The 24,733-nt window shown below is 38.4% G+C and overlaps 1 pseudogene across 1 annotated transcript in view; it reads left to right on the plus strand.

Annotated features, from left to right (window-relative positions):
* Window positions 1-9,532: 9,532 nt before the first annotated feature.
* The window catches only part of LOC309826126 (hypoxia-inducible factor 1-alpha inhibitor-like), a 126,640-nt pseudogene continuing 111,439 nt past the window's right edge, over window positions 9,533-24,733 (plus strand). The window contains exon 1 of the transcript in view: window positions 9,533-9,755. The product of the transcript in view is annotated as a hypoxia-inducible factor 1-alpha inhibitor-like (transcript). The remainder of the gene's footprint in view (window positions 9,756-24,733) is intronic.

Genomic DNA, 24,733 nt, shown 5'->3' on the forward strand with positions numbered 1-24,733 from the left:
GAAGATCATGTGAAATAAGCCATGCAAAGTTCATTCAGCTCTGAGCTATGGCGAGCACAAAGTTACAGCGAGAAAATGAAACGTCATGATTTGTGAGCTGTTTGGCGCTTGCAATCCTGCTTGGGAATTGGTAGCTTGATCACAAGAGCAGACTTTACACTGTGGCTACAAGAAGCTTGTGAACACATTGCACTTTGAAGTGTACCACTGGATTCTCTAAGTGGAGACAAAATTCAACAACGGCAGAGTTAAAACATTCCTTCCGTCTTTTCCAAGCATTTCCCAGCTCAGCAAATTTGGCCAGACTGGCAAAATCTTAAGGAAATAAATCTTCAGTAGAAATAAGCAGAGGAACCATTTTGACAGAACAAAGCTGTTAATGCTGGTAGCAGACTGGATTGCCAATTGGCTTCATTTAACTTAACTCTTGGTCCCAGACAGACAGGCTCCGAGGGCCAGGGGTGGGATCACTCAGCAGCCTGGGAGCTGACTCTGGGACTTGATGAGAACACATATTTGCAGCTCTGGACGGGAGGAAATGGGGCTTTAACTGAGAAACTTCCCCAGTTCTGGGGACTTTGTCTCCTACTCTGAGGATGAGAAATACAACAATTTCGACTCTTTTTGTTGTTCAGAACTTAGTTGGGATTTCACAAGTCTTCAAGTAGACTCTCCCTCTATTTTGGCTTATTGACTATTTAATGGATTAAATTATCATTCGGTGTCCACTGATTGAGCACCAGCTCCAAATGAAGCATGTTGTCCCTCAACACACATCTAGTTATGTAGGAAAAGCAAATAAAATTATTAAAAGTTGTGTTAAATGTTATGGAATGTCATTTACAGGTGGACATAGAGGGGAGGAACTAGGGAAAACCAACACCTTAGTGACAGATTTTTAATCTATTCCATGTTCAATTTATTCTGACTCAACAAAATAAGACAAATAGGACAATCATAATATTTCTGTACCGTGTCAGGATTAGATGAGGATAATCATGGATGTGCGGCTGAACTGCACTTAACCAGTCTGTTATTACATGTTGTCAGAAAGGTTGCATCTGAATCTGAGTCCTAAACCATGAACCAGCATGTGACAAAGGCCTGATTATGGCAAAGTGAGGCCTACTGCAATTTTTGTTGGAATTACAAATACCCTGATAGTCTAGAACATGTCTACATATGGAAATCAGTTAAATTTCAGGATACATGATTTTGTTATTGCCTGGCCACCAAATTGGAGGACATTATGCCTGGCAGAAAGGTCTATGTTAGAAAGGGTAAGAGTAGAAAGGAGCCAGGGAGGCTTAGTACATGCAATCTTCATGCTAATAAATTTTACGTAATCCTTTGTTATGCTAGACTAGTTGTTTAAAGTATAACAACACCTATAGTTTGTTTTCAAGTGCTGTTAACATGACTGGAAAATTAATCAAACTTTTTTTTCTAAACCTATATACTGTCAAATAATGAGTATGACTTGTTTTTCTTTTCTCCTGTACTAAATTTATCCAGATGACTGATCTAAATTTACTGACCAGTTGTTATGATTATAGGTAGTATCTAAATTTGGATTCTTTTGAAAAAAAAAACTTAAGGCAGGGAGTTATGAGCCTAGGAGGTAGTCGCAGGAAGCAGGAATGAAAAATCTGGAAGAGAGAGACAGGGAAGGAAAAAAGGCCGAAGTCAGGGTAAGTTATTCAGGAAGATGCCAGGGCAGCTGAGAGGTCTGAGAATGTCCCTCAGAATTGTCCATCTGAAGGAAAGAGGCTGGTACATGTTTTTATCCACCAGCTCCTGCCTCTCTTGCTTAAATGTTACCCCCAGAGGGATAATTCCTGTATTTCTAGGCTGCAGTTCCAGTAGAATGGACTCCTGTGGCCTCAGAGAAGGTTATCAGGCAGAGCTGAAAAGAAGGATGCTTGCAGAGGGACGTGAGTCTCAGCTCTCTGGAAATTGCTCACAACAGCTGCAGCTGAAATCAGGGGTGAGCCAGGGTATGTGAAAAGAGGTACCAAAGGCATCTTCTAAGGGCACACATAGCTTCTCCTCTTTAGACATCTTATTTATCCTCTCTCCCTCACCGTGAGTGCAAAATTAAGCCGGATCTTTTGAAAGAAATCATCTTCGTTGGCCTTGCGTAAATCCCCCTGTATTCTCAAAAGTGGACATGAAGATTCAAAGAGCATTTCTGTTAAAACGTGTTTCTAGAAGCATGTATAATTCAATAAGTCTGCATTTTTATCACCTCAGCTTCTCTTAAAAAGGACCAGGAAAAAGAAGTAAAGAGTTTGTCCATGCTTTGGAGGTAAGAAGTGTATTTTTATCACTTATGTAATGGCCACAACAGGAGCTTTGGAGGCCATGTTCGTAATGATTTAGCACACCTGGCCAGGTTGTCCTTTTCTCTGTAGGGAGTTTGATGGGAGCCACAAGCAACCACTGGCCATGCTGACTTTCTCCTCCTCCCTTCTCACTGAGGCATCGGTATACCTGGACATTTAATTCAGATCTGAAGAAATAGATAATCTCAATGCCTACTTCAATGTCAGCAAGATCCCCTGCGGTGAAGAGTTTTTACAGATGGATTTCAATGCAAGCTACCCTCTGGTGGGGCACTCTGGGATGTCAGAGGGGATGGAGAGCTTGGCTTACCCAAAGGCAAGGAGCAAAGGCTTCTCTTTACACTTTCATTGGCATAAAAGCTTGAGTTGTCTGAAGTTCTTTCTGCAAAGGGTTTCAAAGGCTGCAGAGCCTGGAAATAAAGTTGCATAGCAAATAATGACAATTCTGACATGCCCAAAGTCTTGTGAGGTCCTCTTATCCAGAGGCTGGGGGGAGAGGTGGTGTGACTCAGTATCCAGGAGAGCAAAAATGGAGGATTTCCAGATATGTCTTCTGTAGAGCTGCTTTGCTGTTATGACATCAGAAACAGTCTATAGGGAGCAGAGGAGAAACCAGGGGCAGAAAACCCCACAAAATGATAAATGACTTCAAAGTTGATGCATTTCATCCCAGCATTCCCTTGGACCCCAAACTAGTAACAATTTCACACAGCCTCAAGCTGAAAGATGAAAACGTTTCATCTCATCCTTTCCAGGATCTTGTTTTGTTTTCTCCCAGTGAATAAGATTGTAATCCTTCAGGCTAGGACTCTCAACCCAGGCAAAAAGTAGCATCTGCCTGGCTGGTGATAAGTACTTAATAAATATTTGTTGAAAGGTTGGATAGTTCATTATGGTGTAGTGTAAAATAAGTAGACTGGGAGTAGGGGAAAAAAAAACATGGTCCTTGCCCAGGCTCTGTGACTAATAACTTCCCTCACTCTCAATTTGTTTATCTGTAAAATGAAACATTAGTTGAGCTTCTGTAGAGAACAAAGCTCAGTGTTATGAAGAATATAGTGAAGAAATTCAAATTTAAGAAGTAGTCTTCACCTTCAAAAAGGATGCTAATTATTTTAGGAGAGACACTTATGAATCATAGAGTGATGAAGAGCTCAGACACTGGAGTCAGTTTAACTTGGGCTCAAAACTGAGGTCCCCTACTCATCAGTAAAATGGAAATAAGAATAGACTACTCCAAGTGTTGTTGTGAAGGTAAAATAAAATAATGCATATGAAGCACACAGTACTAAACATAGCACTCAATAAATATTTATTATTAATAATTAATTATGAACAAGTGATTATAATAAAACCCAGATGCAGCTAACATGTTAGTATATTCTTCTGTAGCGACTGGAGAGGATGGGAACGTTTATGCTGACTGACCGTGTGAATGGAGCAGGGTTGGGTATTTGCAGGAGGCTTCAGAGTTGCTTTTGATTGGGCTCATAAAGCGTGAGAAAGATTTTAGTGGAGAACTTGGGGGGAAAGCCTTCCCAGGAGGAGAGGGGCAGCATTATGAATGTCAAAATAAGGGAAAGGCACCACATAGACATTCTTTCGTGAAGCGAGGGTTGGCGTTATTGGAGATCCTAGGAAAACTGGATGAGTAGCACTTATACTGTGACAATTTTTCCCTTCTTCAGGAACAAATGGATTATTATTGTTCTGAAGTGTGTGAGTACTATTAGCTGCCTATCTAATTTCACTATACCCCTTCTTCCTCCTATTTTATCACTGGAACTCTGTTTTGGTAAAGAGTGTTAATGTGTTTGTTTACAAATGTTCACCTCCCCTGATCCTGTGCAGCTAGGCAAGACTATAGGACCTTGTTCCAGCCAATGAAATTCAAGCAAAATTCTAGTGGGGGTCAAGCAGCTTCTGGGCAAGCAATTCTATTCCTGACCGAAAGGGACCATTTCAAATGGCAAGAAACTTTGCCTTCACTCCTTTCCTGTCTTTCCCTGCTTTTGCCATGAACACAGAAACAATGTCGGGAGAAAAAGTCTTGCACAATGAGGACAAAAACCATATACTATGGATGGTGGAGCAAGATACTAGAATGGGCCTGAATATTTGAGGAGATCCTTGAAGAGCCACATGGGCATTATGTTGCCTGCTTCATACTTCTTATTATAGGAGAGAAACCAAGCCCTATTTGGTTAAGTTGCTATAATCCAATCTCTGCCACATGCATTTGAATACCATTTTAACAGATACATTCAGCTAGACAGGTTTTTTTCTGTATAATATGCTTATAACTACACTGAAAAAGAACGTGGAACGTATCTTGTTTTCCCTGTTTGAGGTGCCTTTGTTTAGGCTCGTGTCAGTATGTCTATTTCCTTAAATAGGTTAAGGAGAAATTAGTTTCTTTGAGTTCAAAATATCTGAAGCAAGTAAGTTAAAGGGAAGTTGTAATAAAATTTTACCGTAGGAGGTGATAGTCCCTGAAAACCAAATCCAGTTTATGGGTCCGTAATCCTTGCCCCAAGGAAAGTTTTGAAAAGGGTTGGATAGCGCCCTTTCTGTTGCTGGAGAGGTCTTTATAGAATGGCTCAAGCTGTAAGCTGCAGACAAAACCTCCGTGTGTACTGTCTACTATTTTCCCAAGTACTGCCCAGTAAACAATGCCAGCTAGTGAAGATTCCCGCCTTCTATCAGTGGGAGGAGTTAAAGAAGGTGGTACTTGGAATCACATTTGATAGAAAATAAAGGACTCATGAAACTCTTTGATCTGTCTCAATCTCCTGGTTCATGTCAATGGAAAAAATCAAAACAAATAGAAAAGTCACCTCAAGTCCAGCAGATCCCAAGGAAACACTCTACAGGCAACTGGAATTAGATCACTGAGGGTTATCAAACTGAAATAACGGCACATTGTTTTGTTAAGGCAGGCCAGTTATTATAGGCATTCTCAGAGCTGAGGTTTATTCTTGTTGCTGTTGTCAATAAAGCTAGCTAGTACTTGAGTGCTCAGACCCTGTGCTATTTACTTTACATGGGTTATCTCAGTTAATTCACAATAAACCTTTTGAAAATTTACTATCATTAGCTCTTTCTTAATATGTGAGAACACTGAGGCTCAGAGATGTGAATGACTTGCCCAAGTTCACCCTTTATGATGAAATACCCTATTGTCCTATTTGGTTCTGGCAGTTTATTTTGGATAAGCCTCTGTTTTCATTAACACAGCTATTGAGCGTTCAAGCTTTTCCAATTGGTAGATCATGTACTACTGGTGAATCTTAAAGCTTTGCTGATAAATGTTCAAAGAGTTTGCCAAAGTTCCACTCACTGCCCTTTTATTCAAAGATCGTGATAACAACCTTTGCCTAGCTTCCTAACTCGGAGAATACAGAAGACACTGTTGCCTTCCCAGATTCTTCTTCAGTCACTTATTTTTCCTTTATTAAACATTTATTGTGCTCCCAATATGTGCTAGATTAAGTCTAGGAGAGGAGATAGAGAGGCAAACTGGTAAGTGCAGTAAAGTTTTTTTGTTTGTTTGTTTGTTTTTTGTGGTACGTGGGCCTCTCACTGCTGTGGCCTCTCCCGTTGCGGAGCACAGGCTCCGGACACACAGGCTCAGCGGCCATGGCTCAAGGGCCCAGCCGCTCCGCGGCATGTGGGATCTTCCCGGACCGGGGCACGAACCCGCGTCCCATACATCGGCAGGCGGACTCTCAACCACTGCGCCACCAGGGAAACCCTGCAGTAAAGTATTGAAGGTGCAAAGGTAGAGGGAAGTAAGTAAGGCTTGTGAAGGAACTGATCAATTCAACTAGAGAGAGGGGAGTCTGGGTGACCTAAGAGCTTCATCTTATTAGATGCATATAGATTTGAGGCCATCTCTGCAAATGAGTTTCCATCCTGCTTCTCTAGTGATGCTCCTCATGTATATCTAAATATTCTATTTTGGCTGGATGTGGTCACATCAGTCTTCTAAATCCTAGAATACTAAATTTTCAAGAATACAACAGAATCTTCTTTGAAAAGCCATCCAGTACTTCGCGATGCAATGATGTCTACTCAGAATACTTGAGTATTAATTCTCATTATATTAAAATACACAATATTACCAATATATTTTAGAATTATTGGTTGTTAGAATGTGTATTGTTGTATACTTCTATGAAGTAATTAATAGAACATCACTTATTCATTAATTTCACAAGTTATTAAGCATCTGCTATGAGCCACACCACATGATACAATGCTGATGATACAGAGGTTCATGAAACAGAGTCCCTGACATCAAAGAAGTTACAGTTAAATGAAGAGATAACATATCCTGGTAATTATAATAACTTATTTTAGGTATTATAACAGAGGTGAGTTTAGAGTTCTGTGATTATTTCTAGCTCAGAAAAATCAAGGAATTCTTCCAGAAAAGGTGATATTCAGAGTAGCCTTTGAAATATGAGTAGGAGTTTCTGGAGTTTGCCAGAAAGAGTGCTGTATGTTGGGGGCGGGAGCATTATACACTGATGCAAGAGCAAAATCAGGGAGACAAGAAAGCTGTGACAGTCTGGGAAGAAAAAGGAGTGTGGTTAGAACGTAGAGGACCTGGCAAGAGGTGGGAGACAAGACAGAAGGGCACATTGAAGATTTATTTTGAACAATTTCAAATTCCCTTTCACCTCTGCTCCTTTCCCACAACTCCCTAAATCTTTAATGACCAGGATGCTTCTGCTTTCATAATTTCAGGAAACCAAATGAAGGCAATTTATCACAGCAAATCCACAGCTGAAAACCCTCCCTAAAAGTATTTGTTTTTAACATCTCTGTCTTTTTAACATCTCTGTCTTTTTCTCTTAGCAGCACTTTGGCTTTACTGGAATAGCTGACACCTTAACCATGGAACATCTCAGCAGAACTGACTTTCCGAAAGGTCCCTACAACCCTGAGAATGAAGTGTTCTTCCTGTGTGGAGACCTATCATTTCAAGTTTTCATAATTTTAAAAATACTTAACCACTGTCTTCCTGAATATTTGGCATGGATTTCCTTCTTCCAGGTTCACTAAGATTCTGCCAGCCTTGAACTTCCTAGCCTCTACTATTTGTTAAGTTAGAAGAGTAGAGAGAAAAAAAAATCATTTCAGGCTTTTTTTAGAATGGAAAATTTTATTTTATTCATCCTGATGTAGCTGAAAAAGTAGCTGGATGGAATCACATAAAACTTTTTAAAGAAATTCATCTCAGAGTTCAGATGAAGTGTGGACACCTTTAGGTTAAGAAGAATATATTTTTAAGGAGACTGTGGAGAAACTTGGAAAATAGGTTTGGGGCAGACCATCTCTCTCTCTCTGTGTCTCTTTCCCTTCCTCTCCCCTCCTTCCCCTATCATGCAGGCATACACATACTTGCATACACATATATAGAATCTTAGTTGAACGAAACTTCACTTAAATGGTGACCATGGCAATTGGTGTGTTCCAGAAAAGTGAGTTTTCTGGATAACAGAAAGTCAATTCTTCATACTCATTAACTTTAATACAAAAACTAATTACTTTCAGTGAAAATGTTCCTCCAGTGTCTGGTACATTTTTCTGCCTTCTTAGATGGAGTTCAATACATATAATATAACTTTTCTAGTTCCACCACTACCTAAATTATGAGTTTGGGGTACATATATAAACTCTGTTTCCGTTTTCTTAGTTTTTCTTTTTCATTCTCTGTGTTGAGATAACTACAGTGTTCTGGGTACCCCAAATCTCTACCCATCCTTCTTTCAAGGGTTCTTCCCGAATTCCCATCCTCAACTGCTATTTGCTGCCCCCTGCTGGCAATTGGTGGCAGTACCCTTCACTTTTGCTGTTGGGGGGGCGTGGTGGTGGTGGTGCCCTCCTCAAACCTTTGATGGCTGTGTGAATCCCTCATATTCATATTTTGTATTAGTTCTCTCTACAGAAGAGAAAATAGATTCTGGAAAGTATAATTTAAATAAGGTCACATTAATTGCCAGCAGAATTCCAAAGTGGATAATTAAATGTGTGGTTCATGAGCACTTAAAAAGAACTCATGGTCATGTGGAGTGAGTAACGGATCACTAAATATACATGAAACATATTAACCCCGCTAACCCTATCTTCCTTTAGGTTAGAAATACTAGCCTAGATTAGTGAAATGCTGCAGATGTGGATCACATCGGTTTTGCAAGGAATTTAGACCTTGTTGATATCTCCGTGACCCCTTTCCATTTCTTTGTAGTGTTGTCCTTGCTGCAGTGTCAGTCCCTTCTGGATCCACACTGAGACAGAGAAGTGTTAGCCAGGGGATTGTACAGCAGTATCAGTGCTCAGCTGAACAAATCTGAGCCCCTGAGGGCAAAGACGGAATTTTACTTTTTAAATTTTCTGTGTCTTTCTCTTTATATAAATATATACCAGAGTGCAGTGTATTTGTGCAAAAAGCTTATTGAAGTTTAGTAACTAGCAGGGTAATGTTGGACAAGATACTTATTTCTCTGGCCTTCATTTTTATCACTTAAATAAGGAACTGGTTGGACAAGATCTCTAAGGTCCTTCAACACTCTAACATTCACTGTACAAAGGTATAGCCTCAGATAGGACTGAGTGGAACAGAACACTAGTTGTACCAATACTAAATGACTTCAGCTTTAAGTGATAATTTTTAGCATTTTTTGGTCAAAGTAATTTTTACCATTTCTGTCACCTATCCACCTGATAGGCTGTCAGCTCTCTGTTGTCTCTATTCCAATATTGATCACTCCTCTCCCACTTCTTATTCTTATTTGCTGATACTAAACTTTGTGTCTGGGAAACCAACACCAATGCTAATTTTTCCATAGTACTGAACAAAAACATGTAAAATCCTGAAGCCCTCTGACCCTTTATGGTAATCTGAGGTTGACTCCAGTTCATTCCGGGGCAGAAAGCACATGGCCTTGGTGAGAGTTGTTTTTCTTTCTCTTCCACACTTTCCCCCTCCCAAGTTCTGCATTGTGGCTATGTTTCAGACAGATGATGTTGCCATAAATCTTTAGATAAGTGGGAAGCATTATAGTCTAATCACTGATGGGCCACCTCTGTATTTCTATTCAGAGCATAATCTGGCTCCACATATTGACTGATCTGTGAAAAGACCAGTGTATAAATCAGTGAACAAATATTTAGTGAGTATGTCCCTTTACTCTGTGCAAACTACTCTTCATGGAGAGCCAGAGGAATGGAAGACAGAGCCCCCAGTCTCAGGAAGATGTAACACCAACAATAATACCACAGTTTCAAACAAACTGGAAGCCACAGAGCAGTGCTTAGCAGTCAAGCGCATGGTTCAGAGGTTTAGTGCCTTGAGTTCGGAGGCTACAATGGATCAAGGAGATTCCTTTTGCAGGCTCCTGGGTAGGGAGGTTCTGACACAGAGCTCTACTGTCCTTTTAACAGAGATGTGTTCACTGTTTCTTCAGAGGTGGGTTTTAGCTGCCATCTTGTGTCCCCTCTTCTCTAAGAAGTCTTGTTCTATTGCCTCTTCTCTTTTGCTCCAAGATGAGTCTGTCTTTCTGTTCTGTAGTTTGGTGCTTGCCTTACCTTCCCTGAATAGTGGGCCTGTTTAGAAGTTAGAGAGGCATTTCCTCTGGTAGCTAAAAATAGACTCCCTCATGCACTCTGTTCCTCCATGAAATATGACCTGGTGCTTTTATGACCACTAAGATTCAGCTTCCAGAATGGGAATGGGATGTGAGAGGAAAAGCATGGACTCAAAATCAGATGAACCTGGCTCTGAATCATACTCCACCACTTCTTGGTTGTGATACTCTGGTCGATTTTCTTAAACTCTCTAAGCCTCAGATTCTTCCTCTGTAAATACAGGATAACAAAGAGCAATGACTTTAGGAGAATACATTTGGCAAAGATAAGGTTTTGAAACTTTATGAGGGCAGGGCCATTGCCTATCTTATTGTTCTAGCACCTCCCACAATGTGTGGGTCCTTATAGCCAGTCACTTGATAAATATTTGATGAATGAAAGTACGTCACATCCTAACCTTCCCACATCGCATCTCAGTGACACCCGAGGCTAATGACATTTGGCTGGTAGAATCCAATATGGCCTGAGTGGCTTTACTTTATGGCGTGTTTGGATGACTAGACTTTGGAGTCGGATGGTCCTGAGTTAGAATCCTAGATCTCTTATTTAATAGCTATGTTGAATAAGTTGTTGCATTCCCTTGAGCCTCAGGTTCATCTTCTATAAAATGGGGATAATATCATTGACATAAAATGTGTTGTAAAGACTATTTATAACATATATTAAATGGTTAGTATACTGCCTAACATATAAGAGGTAAATAATCTAGCTATTTTTATTTTTTATTGTTGTTGTTAGTAACATTAGACCCAACTCTTCCCAGCCATTTGACAAACTAGCTTTCGTTTCTAAGTTGGACTATGTGAAAGAATGCAGCTCAGTGCAAAACTCATGCGCTGTCAAACACTTGGCTTTGGAGAACCAGACTTACTAATAAAGCCTACATCTGGATAGGAACTTGGCATAGCCAGGCTCTTCCCCTTGGTGGGCTTCTCTTTTACCCTCTTATCAGGACAGCTAGGGCCTGACAGACTTGCCTTTCCTATTGATGTGGGGTTCAACATGTTGCTAGAACACATGGCTGTCTTCTCTACCCTTCTTCCAACCAGAGCCTCAGTCTCCCAAGATACTCTGGGAAGAGTGGTTGGCATTGCTCTCAGGGTATGATGTACATGCCTGCCTCCTGCACCAGTATTCCAACTGCATCATCCCATAGAAATGTGATGGAAGGGGTTTGATGGTAATGAGATTTTATTTGTAGAACTATTCTTCCAATAGACTATGAATTAGGAAACCTCTGAGGCTAACCTGGAAACTATCATCATAACCCTTCATGCCCAGCTCCAGTCCCTTTAAATACCCATCAATGCTCCACAAACTGTCATCACACACCATGATTTCTATAAAGGCAGTAGTTTATATTCCAACAACCAACATGCAAATGGTTTTTGGACTACAGCTGGTTAGGATGTTTTCATCGTTAGCGCAATTGTTATGAAGTATGTAATGTGTGGTACAGAAGACCCATTCTGGGGATTTTGGCTCTAAGTTGAGCTCTGCCCCTCACTTGCTTTCTCACTTGGGATCAGTCATATCCTCTCCTGGGACCCAGTACACTCGTCCGTAAAGTGACAGGTTTGGACTGAAGCCCCTTTCAGCTCAAAGGGCCTCTGATTCAGCAAAACCCTTATCATTGTAGCTGTTAGAAAAGGCTTGTTTCAGATTGACTGTGGTAGCCACTGCTTTCTTGGCCTGTCACAGTGTTCATTTCTTCCTTTTCCCCTCATGTCCCAGTGGTATTTTGGCCCAGGATGAGTCACTCTGCCGGCTGTGGCATACATCCGGAAATGGACTGCCATCCTCCTTCCTGGCACAGGGAGGGAGGAGTGTGACTTTTTATATCCCCTCTTATTGATTAGTGACATCTACTACACAAGAATTTTGATTACTCTGGTCTCATCAAGCCATATCTCTGAATACAAATCCTTTGCATTCCTGCAAACTCAGGATGAGTCTGACCTCGGACAGGCTTTGGGAAACTTTAGAAAGCATCTCTCTCTACCACTGAAAGGCTCACAACTATTGTTTTCCTCTCCTGACTCATCTTTGAATCAGTAAATTAAATATGTATAACTTGTGAAGATTTAATTTGTATTAAAGCAAGGTGCTTTGCTGAGGAACGTCAAGATTTAGAGGTATTCAGCTCTCCTTTTCTCCCTCCTCAATGATTTTCTTTCCTTTAGTGTACACGAGGGCTTTCAGAGAGCTGCTTCCTCTCTGCCTCTCTGGCTCTGGCTCTTCCCTGTAACATGGAGAAGTTAAAACTGAGTTGACTGCCGTCTATTCTCCTAGGGGACTGGCAAGACTTGAGGATCCAGAAGCTGTTTCTCAAGTAAGTGCTGGCCATTGTATCTTCTGGGAAATTGTGCCTTCCTCTAGAATTGGGGAAGAGTCATATTTTTTCCTTATATTGTTTGTGATGTATTCTGGAATACCCTTTCTTGATGATCCTCCCATCTAGAATGTTCTTTTCCTTTACCCTCCTCATCCCCATCTGCCACTTCATCAGTTCCTAACTTCCTCCATTTTATTTCCCAAAAGGGGACTGATTTATTTTTTACCTAAACTTATCGTCTCTCTCATCTTTTAAATAACTTGTTTAGATAATGTATCGGATTTTTAAATACTTTTTCCTTGGTATACAGTTCTTGCCTTCCCAACTGAACTGAAGGTTTCTTGAGGGCAGTAGACTGCATGCTTTTAAATAAATAAATACAAATTCATCAAGTTCTTTTTATGTTTATAGAACATATTACAATTGATTTCTCCCTGTTGTACTATACTTAGCATAAATTTTAGGTGTTACCAAAACCCTTTGTTAACAGCAGACTGAGTAGCATATGACATCACCTGAAAAAATATGACGCTTACCTGTTAAACCACCAGAGTAATGAAGGGCAGAGCATTTCGATGTTGTTATTTAGACTGAATTCTTAACTTTCTCTGTGCATTTTAGTCCTACTCAATTCTCCAAGGATGTAATAAGTGCTCACTAAATGCCAGGCACTATCCTAGGTACCAAAAATACCAGGAGAATGCTCAGGCTCCCTTTTGCTCAAGGAATGGTTATGTTATCTTTAAGTAAGTCATTTAGCACTGAGATCTATTTGCTTCCCAAACAATGGGGATGATAATTGTCTCTTGAAAACATATGCAAAACTTTTTGAAATTAGGAAGTGCCGAGTTACTTTTTATCCTCCTTAGTTCATGCAGAGGATATGCCTTATGAAAGGTGATCTTTTCTGGAATATGGGAGGCTTTCTTCTCTTCCTTTAAGTAATTTTTACTTTCACAGAAGGGGACACCTAATGTGAATGGTAGTTTTATGTACCTACAATAAGAAGTATGAGTGACAATGAGTTGCTAGGGTGACAACCTCAGTCTTTCCCGTTTTTCACTTATTTCCGGCAGGCCACTTAGAACTTCTAATTTTTTCCTCATTTATCTTTCCTTTTGGCTTTTTCTTTTCTTTCTGTCAAATTACTGTTTTCACCATAGTCAAATCTTTATGAGCTTAAAGATATTTATTCACCAAACAAGTATTTTTTGAGTTCTTACTGTGGTCATTGTTCTAGACACCAGGATTAGAGGAGCAAACAAAACTGACACAATCCCGCCTTCATGAAACCTACTTTCTAGTATAAGTCAGAAAATAAATAAAATAAATAACTTAAAAAAAGAAGAAGAAGAAGCATATACTGGCAGAGTAAGAGCCATGGAGAAACATAAAGCTGGGGAAGTCAATAGGGAATATGGGGAATGATGGCTACAACTTTAAGTAGATAATAAGGGAAGTTAATCTTTGCATAAGGACTTGAAAAGGGTCAGGGACAAATCATGTGGATATCTGGTGGAAGAACATTCCAGGGAGAGTGAGCAGTTTACAGCAAAAGCTCTGAGATGAGAATGAGTAAGATAGGAAGTAGGAGATGCCCAGACAGGGACCAAGTAAACAAGGGTCCGAAGATCTTTGTAAGAACTTTGGCTTTTATGCCAAAGCATATGCCAAAATGCTCCAATAGCATTTTGAGGAGAGAAAAGACATGATTTAACTTATGTTTGAAGAGAATTACTCTGGCTGCTGGATTGAGATAGACTTTAAAAGGGCAGGTTAAAAGTAAAAACAAAACAGGAGACTATTGTAGTAATCTCCATGAAAAATGATGGTGGCTTAAACCAGAGTCGGAGTGGTAGAGGTTGGGAAAAATGTCCAGGGTCCTGCTGGAGGTATGGCCCAAGAGAGTTTGCTGATGGATTGGCCATGGGATGTGAGAAAAGGAGTATATTCAAGGATCACTGCAAGGTTTTGCCCTGAGCAGCTAAAAAAATGGACTTTCCATTTTGTAAGAGGAGTATGTTTGAGGTACTTAAGTTTAAGATGCTTATTAGAAATGTTAAGTAGGCAGTTGCTTACAACAATATGGAATTCCAGAATGAGGTTCAGGTGGGAGGTTTAAGTTTGGGTCTCATCAACGTATAGATGGTATTAAAAGTCACCAGACTGGATAAAATGATCAAGAGAGTTAATGTAGATAGAAAAATGAAGAGGTGCAAGGGCTGAGCCCCAAGGCATTCTGTGGTCGGGACTCTGGAGAGATGGGAGGAACCAGCAAACCCGACCAGGTTATAAGGGAGAAGGAAAACCAGGAAATCGTAGTTTTTCCAGTAAGACGAGTGAAGAAAGTGTATCAAAGAAAAGATGAAATGCTGCGAATGCCAAATGCTGCAAAGTCAGATGAAGATTACCAAAATATCCTTCGGCTGGAATCCTGGTTGTTCTACCCCAAATTTCTCAACACCATTAGATTTAGCTTCCTGAAACATGTTTTTTTATCATGTCCTGCTCAGAACAACTCCCAGTGGATTTAATTATTATAAACTAAAGCCTAAATGCCTCAGCTTGTCATTCAAGCCCTTATAAAACATCTCTACTCATCTCTGTCTAGTAGGAAATGGCTTGTTTCTTGGAGGTTCCTATACCTTTCATGTTCTTTCCTCACTCTGCACATTTGCTTATGCTGTATTCACACTGCATATGGCCTTCCCATTCCTTTCTACCAACCCCAGTCCTTTCCCTTTCCCATCCAGCCTAAATCCCTTACTATGCCAGGCCTTGGGGTGCATTCCCATCTCTGAGTCCCCAAAACTTGCCACTATACCATCCACAGTGGCACTTGTATTGTCTCATGATTTTTCAACAGTCCATGGGCAGATGTGTCAGCTTCTTTATGAGACTGTGAGTTCCTTTAGAATAGGAAACTTGTTTTAAGCTCCATGGTTTCTGTAGCTCACTGAAAAACTGAGTCTTTAGGATTGCACACTTACTAAGCCCCCAAAGAATACTTTGAATCATTGGAAATTAGAACAGAAATGGAAAGCTATCATTAGTTATTTGGCTGGTCCCGAGGTTTTCTTTCTTTTATTTCATATCAATGGTATTATTTCTTAAAAAGAATATCTTGCAGGAAATCTCAACCTATATAAGAGGATAAATGTAGAGCTGCTATCTGTGGTTGAGGGTAGAGAGTAGGAGCTTTGAACTTTGCCATGTGTCCATCCTCCTTCAGTCACCCTACCCTTATCCCTAGGGCAGCTCAGAGGCACTTCCGTGGAACTCAGTGTTACAGATGAAGAGTTTGAAGTTCAGAGGCAATTCATACAAGTAGTAAATAACAAAATTAGTATTTGTGTCCCCAAGTATTGTACTTTGTTTACATTATATAAGAAGAATGAATGAATGAGCTAATGACTAAGTGAAAAAAGAGAGAAGTAGAAGCTAACTGATATTCATTCATCAATTTTCATTCACTGCTGACTGTAGCCTGGATCTCTCATGACTTAACCTTGAGCTTCTTAGCAAGGAAGAACAGTCACAACACCCATTGTATAGATAAGGCTGGGGGTGGGGAGTTAAACAGATGACCTCAAGGTTAAGAGATGAAGGTGGGATTCAAACCCTCAAAACTCTAGTGCCGAAAGTTGCATTCTTTCTGCCATGTCAGACCCCTTCTGGAGCAGAAATAAGAGACTAAAGAAGGAAATACATTCAGAGGATATTTTAAATTTATACACCAAAAACTCTTACAGCTTTTATCTGTTCTATTTCTCTCCTCTTTCCCAACTTCCCTCTCTCTTTCTTTTTTACGAGTTATAATTTCAGTACAAGACGACTATAAAGGTATTTATTAGCAAAGGCCTGCAGAGTCACAGGCCAGAAGCTAATTTTGCATTGCAGGATGGAATTCTGCTGAGAGCATATTTCATAAACTTAAAACAACATATTGGGTGGGGACACAAGACAACATCACTATGTCTCATATTTAATTTATCCTGCAAACACGATCTCTCAGCCAGTAGAATTTTACACACCCTGTGTGGGATGCGGGATATTTCTAACTGGTGTCACTTAGTAATGTTAAATGGGATCAGGCTACAAACATTACTTTGGGAGGTTTTTGAAATATTTAATGTACATTTGCAGATCATTTTATGATATACTACATTTCTTTGTAGCCCAGCTTAGATTTGTCTAGAAATGCTGCAGATTATTAAAAATTAAGTGAAATGCCTTCTTGAATGGAATATAAAATATATCCATTCTGGGAGCTTCTTAAGTGCTAATTATAACAAGTTCTAGAGTCTAAATTATCTACATTACAGAAACTGTGACTATTCAGGTACATACAAAGAATAATTATGCCACATCTGAGTAATGCTTTCAGTTTCATAATTTGCATTTACATATCCTGTCTTATTTAATTCTCATAACAACCCTCTATTGTAGGTGACAGTATCCCCACTTTAAAGATGAAGAATTTAGGGAGCATAGGACTTACCCAAGGTCCTAAAACCTCAAGCTGATATGTCATAAGTGCTACATGTTGTGGGAAAAGTGTGTTTCTTTATTATATTATTATATATTTATTATATTTTTATTATGATAAAGAAACACATTTTTCCCTTCCTAGGTAAAAATTTCCCAGGACTTACAAATTTAATATTTTTTATTAGCATCTATTACTGAGCTAGTAGACTCCATAGACTCTGGGTACTCGTAGAGAGCTAATAGCCAACAGACAGTAATATATTCTGTATAGCAATCTGTGGTTGACAGAGAACATTTATCTGCAGTATCATATTTGATCCTTCCACCAATCCTGAGAAGCAGGGTGGTCAGGTATTCTTGTCCAGATTTTATAAATGAGCTGGTTAAGTGACCTAGTAAAAAATCTCATGATCACAGATTGTAAGGGAAGAGACATAAACCCGGTTTTAGATGTCAAGTCCAGAGATCCTCCATGTGGAGTGCCGAACCCATTATTTGGCATATATTAAGTTCTTAACACACGGTATTTGCATTTTATTATTACTTTTGTTGTTTTTTTCTACAACACGCTGATTTGTAAGCATATCTCTCCTTGGCCAAATTGGCTGATGTCTACAAACCCAGCTAGTGAACTCATTCTTTAATCCTCCCGATAAACGACTCAGCTGCAAACAATCAAACAAGTGTCTGGATTCTGGAAGCTGAATTTGAGTGGGGCAACTACTGAGTGGTCAGTTAGGAAACTTTGCAAACAGAAGTGGAGTTTATTTTACAATGTGATGAACTGTGCAGATATCATTTTATGCCTCTTAGCCAAGATGGCCTTTAGGTTTTATTAATTTTCTCAAGGTTGCAGGGGTGGGGAAAAGATGCCATGGTGACCACTAAATATCATGTAATCTTTAAGTTGCTATAAAATAAAAGTTGCAGTCATATGGAGGCAATCTCAGACAATTACTGAATTGAGTAATCAGAAAGTTATTCAGGGTTGTCGCTGCAGGACAAAATGCTATGTGTCTCTGTTTAATTCAGAATTTTCAGAACTTAACTAGAAACTATAATATCTATCATTTATTGTGTGTTTACCATGGCCAATTACTGTCCTAGGTAAATTATACATAGAAAGACCATATATCCAAGTGTGTCTGGGAAAGTCCCAATATTACCTATCTATTCTTGCATAAGTATTATCTCCTTTCACTCTCAAAAGTGTCCCGGGGTGGGGGGAAGGATAGATAAATGGATATACATGATAAGAAATCTAGAAAAATGTTAATTATAGCATTTGTTTTATATATATATATATGAATGATGGTGGATAAAAGTTCTTTCAACTTTTCAAAATAAAATGTTGGGAAAAAATGTCCTGGTTTGGATGATAGATTCTATGGTTATCTAATACGTAGATGATCTCATTTAATACCTAAAATCATCCTAAATATTAGTTAAAATTATTATCTACATTTTACAGATGACAAAATTGAGTCACCAAGAGGTTAAGAAAGTGGCCCATAGTGCACAGCTAGTAAATGGGGTGGACCCCCCCAGCAGCGCACCTGCAGAACACATGCAGTTGGGAATAATGCTATACATCCCCCAAATATATGATTGTAGCAAACACTTTTTCTTGTAAGAGCTATTTAAATTCCACAGAATTAGTGTTTCCAAGAATACATTTTAGGAAACACTGCCATAGAGCAGCGCAGGGCAGGGAGAAGGAACTGACATTTATTTATTTATCTTTTTACTGCCCTTTATTGATCAACTTTCTGTTAAGCACTTTATATACATAATTTCATTTATTTCTCACAGTGATGTTATTAATAGATATTAATATCTTTATTTTATAGTGAAGAAATGTACACTTAGAGCTATTAAGGTCACTTATCTATGGTCACAGGTCTAGTAATGTTCCAAGCTGGAATTCAAATCCAGGGGTATCTACCTTCCTGACACCTCAACTGATTTTTTTTTAACTTGTTCATTCTGCCTCTGTCATAAGCTTAGCCTAAAAATGAAATACATACCCATGTAGAAAGGCTCTGAATATTATGGGTGAATATTAATTTGAATGTGAATAGATAGTCTATTAGAATAATTCAAAAATCTTTTTAATAATACAACATTTTTAGAGAACAATGAGGGTAGAAGTTAGTCATCTTTTAAGTTGCATCACTAGATTCTTTGATACTACATTTATCCAAATTCTTTAGCCATCGTTAGTTGAGCAGTTATTTGGTGAAAGAATTGAATACTAATCACTCCTATTCCCTCTTCTTAGGAAACATTTACTGATTTTCTACTCTGTGCCAGGCACTATGTCCTTCTCTGTCTTAGTTCCCTTATCTGCAAAATGGATCTATAGGGTAGTAGTGTGGAAATCAAATAATAGCTTCAAAGCACTTAGAAAAATGCTTGCCTCATATTAAGACGTCATACATCCATATGTTCATTTATTCAACCAATTGATTTATTCAATCAATTGGATATGCAGTATGTGTCACAATTTTGTGAACAAAATATATGAAGGTCCTGCCCTCATGAAACTTATGTTTTGATGACAGAATCAGACAATGAGAAAGTAAACATGTTTCAGGTAATATATTAAGATTGTATAGGTTGTGCTGCAGTAAAAAAAAATAAGCTCAAATCTCTGTGGTTTATCCAATAAAGTTTATTTTTCACTTATGCTACAGATTTAAAGCAAGTTAGCAGAAGGGCTCTGCAATTCACAGTTACATAGGCATTTAGGACAGAGGCTCCACCTTGATCCATATGCCATGATCTTCAAGAGAAACATGATGAATTCTGCAATGACTCTTAAAGCTCCTACCAAGAAGAGACATAGGCCACATCTCACTGGCAAAGGCGAGTCTTATGTCTGTGCCTAACGTCAAAGGGTGTAGGGAGTATGATGCTGGCGCATGCTTGGAAGGAGTGTAGAACTGCCCTGAAGGTGATCGCATATAGTGAGAGGAGGCCTGGGAGAGGAGTAAAGCAGGACAGTGGGGACAAAGGGCCACTTGTGGGGGGGGAATGCTGTTTTATACAGATCAGCCAGGGAGAGCCTCATTGATTGGGTGACATTTAAGTGGAGAAATGAAGTAAGGGGGGTTGGTCCTGTAGTTGTTTGGGGGAAGAGTTTTCTAGTCCAAGAAGATAGCCAGGGTAAAGGCCCTGAAGAAGGAGCATCCTTGACATGTTTGCAAAACAGCAAGAAGGTCCAGATGATTGAAACTGATGGAGCAAGAGAGAGAGTTAGGGAGATAAGGTCAACGAGAGCAGGAGGCCAGATCAGGTAGAGCCTTGTGAGTCATGGTGAAGACTTGGGCTTTAGTGCAGAGCAGGATGGGCATTTTGAAAAGACAAGAGATGCATCTAGTGTACACGTTAATGGGGCCACTCTAGCTGCTGTGTGAGGAAGGAGGCTGTTGAATTATCAGGTGAGAGATGGTACTGGCTTGGATCAGAGTGATAGTAATAGAGAAGGTGAGAAGGGGTGAGATTATAGATATATTTTGAAAATAGAGTCAAGAGGATTTGCTCACTGACCAGACATGGAATGTGAGAGAAAGAGGGAAAGAAGTTAAGGGCAAATGCAAAGTTTTTAATGTGAGAAACTGTAAGGATGAAATTATAATTTACAAAAAGGTGCAACTTTGAGAGGAGAGCTCATAAAGTGTTGTCTTAAGAATCATGATTATTTAATCTTTACAGCAGCTCTACTAGGACATTTTCCTAGCCTCATTTAAAAAAATACAGAGCGGATGCTCAGTACTGTTAAGTGGCTTAGCCAGGGACATAGCTCCAGATCATTTGGTTCCTAACTCCAAGAGAGATATGATAACACTGATAATTACAGGGTATATTTCTTCTCTTCTGGTTTACATCATGAAGCCTAAATTACTTTAGAATGAGTAAAAATCCCAATGTAGAATCTGTAAAGGGGTTGGTGTAAAACTACTAAAGAGGGACTTGAAGCTCCTATCAATTGTATTATTAGTATAGAGTTACACCAGCACCACTATCCTCCACAAAATGAAAAAATTACAGGTAAATCTGGATAAATGTATATCTGCATGCATGATCAGGGCATGCAGGCAGATCAGTGGAATAGACTGGGGTTTCATTTTAATATTGTAAATCAGTATTAAGGTAGCTATATATCTGTATCTATATCTATGTGTATATCTACATCTATATTATATATAGTCTATATAATTATATATATGTTTTATGTATAACCTATTGTTTTAAACCTATTGGAAAAGTTTGATTCTTATGTATAAATCCTGGACACAACTGAATTTTGTTAAATTATGGAGGAACTTGTAGTTTCTTAATATTGTCCTTGGTTCAACATTTAAAACTTTTGTGACTTAAACCACTCCTTCTATAGACTTGTCTCAATGCCTCTCCTCCAAGTCTTACCAATTCTTTGCATCCCAGAATTTTCCGTTATGGTTTATAACTTCATAAACTTACAAATGCTCTTCTCTTTCTCTAAAATGCATTTTCCTACAACCTCCATTAACTTTCATGAAGTCCTGCTCATCCTTCAAGACTCAGACAAGGGCCATCTCTTTTTAAAAGTCTTCCAAAACTCTCTCTCCAGAAAGGGCCTGGTATCTCTCCTCTGTGTCGTCACAGCATCTTTAGTATACTTCACTCAGCACTTAGCATCCTATACTGTAATTAGTAATTTATTTTCTATCTCTCCTACCAGTCTGTAAGCTTTTTGAGCTCAATTCATCCTAAATGCCTCAATATTCCAGGCACCTAAGCCAAGTTTTCACTACACAAAAGGAACTCAATAAATATGTACAAAATGAGTAGATGAAAATTTTTGAGTAAAAGTCCTCACTAACTTTATCTATAGATGTTGAAGTAGAAATTTAAAAATAGGAATAGCAAATGAGTTTCATCCCTTCTGCCTAATCTGGTCGGTTAGTGGTGTCACCCTCAAGTGTCAAATAAAAAAAAGGTGTTCTGAGGTCCTTTTATCTGCACTTGGTTGGAAAAGGGAGGCATGGTTATTATGATGTCTGAGGTGGATTTGGGAGAGGGAAGTCAAGGCATTTGTTTTAAGTTATTTGACTTCCCTGGGCTAGAATATTGTGCTAAATTCATGTAACTTCAAGGAATTGTATGGAACGTTTATTTTCTGATTAAACGTCTACTATCAACTTATTTTTACACAGGGTTGCTACTGTGATTCAGTTGAGGACCTATTGCTAATTTCATTGCTGAGCAAGTTTTTCTGCTTGACTGTAATCTCTTGAAGAGAGTATTTCTAAAGGAAATACAAACAGCTCTTGCTTTGACATAAGTCCAAGGTCTCAAAGAGTGACAGGTACATCTGGAAATATCATTTAATGTTATTTTAGATTCCTCACTCTGTACTCTTGGAGGCCTGTTTAGAAGATTTCATGGGAAACGTGAAGATTTCTCTTCCATGATTTCAAACTTTTTCTGAAGTGAAAGAATATAAAATGAAGCAAAAATCCAGGAAGTTCATACATATTTCTAAATTACAACCACCTTTTCCTGATAGCATTATACCTGCTATTCCTTCCTCTACAAAAAGCTAACTGTGAAAAATCTAATTATAATAATCATTTTATCAAACACTTTCTAGCGCCAGGCACTGTGCTGTGTGTGTGTGTGTGTGTGTATGTATATGTATATGTGTATGTATATGTATATCTATCCATCCACCCAATCAGTATAAGTTTGTTAGCTAGCTTATCTTAAGAAAGACTGTCCTTTATTCTGAAATTGTATCCTTCACACTTTTTGTGATGTTAGAATGCCTTTTCTTTTACTAAATAGTGGAAATAGAAGACAGAAGGGTTGTTTATTTGGTAATGTCTTTACTTGCAAAATGAAGAATAAGAAATCCTACATTTTCCTCCTCCACCATCTCATAGTCTTCTTCCTTTCTTCATCATCATCATCATCATCATCATTTTTAGTTTCACTTGACTGAAAACTGAACTGTGCAATGGAAAATGTGAAAAGACATTTTCAATCAATGTGAGGTTGGGTACCCTTGTGGTTTTTCCTCACTTTTTTTCTTTCAGTCAACATGGGTCAACATATTGGATTCAGATTCTCAGGGATTATTTCTTAGCTTTTGAAGAACACATAAAAATCAGTTTTAAAAGGTGATAGCCAACATATCAGGAGAGCTAATCTGTGCATGAGACTTTGCCTATAGTTTTCCAGAACTTTAACTGGCATTTAAACAAAATATTGTTTCTTTACTGTGATGAGAATTTCATCAAAATAAATAAAGTCAATAAAGGAGTTTTAATGATTTTCTAAAATCTCCATTACCAAGTTGATAAAGATGTTGCCTCCATTTTGGAACCAACCAAATATCAAACGTAGCCCCTCAGCCTCCTATTTCCGACATCTGTGTAAACTTTGGGTACATTTGTGTGTTTGGTCATAGATTAATACACAGAAATAGAGTTAATATCAACAGTATTGTAAAGGATAGCCTTTTATGTAGATGCTCATAAAGTAAATACTTTTAAAAATAAGCACTGTGTCTATTTAAATGGAAGCCTTAGTATGAGCTATTCCCAGACATTTAACAAATAAAAATTATTCATCAAACCATAGTTTTATTGTTTGCCTTCCAACCTGTTGTGAAAACTTCACAGAGCTTTTATACTTGAAATCATTCCCAAACTATATAATGCCCCAAGTTCCTAAACTTCTTATTCTTTCATGCTGTCAGTTTAAACATTATTTTGTTCTTTAGATGAAAAACCTAATTGAGCATGGATAGATCTTTCTTGCTTCAGTACATTAGAGGAGAACTACTCCAACTTTTTGTTTCCAAGACCATCTTTACACCCTTAAAAATTATTGAGGAACCCAAAGAGCTTTTTTTTAAATGTAGGTCATATGTACTGATACTTTCTGAAGTAGAAATTTAAAATATACATATTATTTTTAAATAATTTTAAAACAATACTAAACACAGTACCTGTTAACATAAATAACATTTAAAAATAAAATATAGATTTATTTTCAAAAACAAAAAAATATTCTACAGTCAACTTACTGCAATACATGGTTTTAATTGCAATATAGGAAGAAGATTCAGCATCACACAGATAGTGTAGTTAGAAAAGGGAAGCATACTTCAATAGCCTTTTCAGGTCATTGTGGATATTCTTGCCTAATGCCAAATGCTATTTACAAGCTCTGCTCTTGCTATATTGTTCTTCTGTTCCACTAGAGCTATAACTGGCTTTAAAGACTTTACATTTATCATTGAGGACATTCTTCTTTGATGCTACACCAAAACTTGACAGGTGGTATCCTGTGTATTAAAATCCGCTGGTCTATCTTTGAGTGCATGCTTTTCTTTACCAGGCATAATTTTGTAACATCATTCAATGGTCCTGTGGAAAATATCAGTTCATTGAATTACGTAGCTCTTCTAAATGTTGACTCATTCCACTGCACAGCATGAAACATTGCACCACTTATCTCACTAGAAAAGTCTTTAAGTTTGAGGAACCTATCAAGCTCACAGTGGTGGATACAACTTTTCTAAAATTCTAATAATTGTTTGCAAGTGGAATTGTTCTCATTGACATTAGACACTGACAGTTGTTTTCCTTGAAGTGACAGGCTTGTTTCATTTATTTTTGAGAAAATGTCTGCCAGATACCCAAGTCTGAATAACCATAGTTTGTCAGTCATTATTTCAGTTAAAAATGACATTCCATGGAAAAAGAAGCAGCAAATTCAGCTGGCAGCTCAATCACACGGTACCTTTTCTTGAGACATCTTCAGTATTTAGCAGAAGTGCTTTATTCATACTTCCCCTTTTGTCACAAAGGATATTAAAAAAAACACATGTTCAAGGGTTGAGGTTTAATAA

This window comes from Grampus griseus (genome assembly GCF_964374135.1).
Source record: "Grampus griseus genome assembly, chromosome: 8".
NCBI classification, from domain to species: Eukaryota; Metazoa; Chordata; class Mammalia; order Artiodactyla; family Delphinidae; genus Grampus; species Grampus griseus.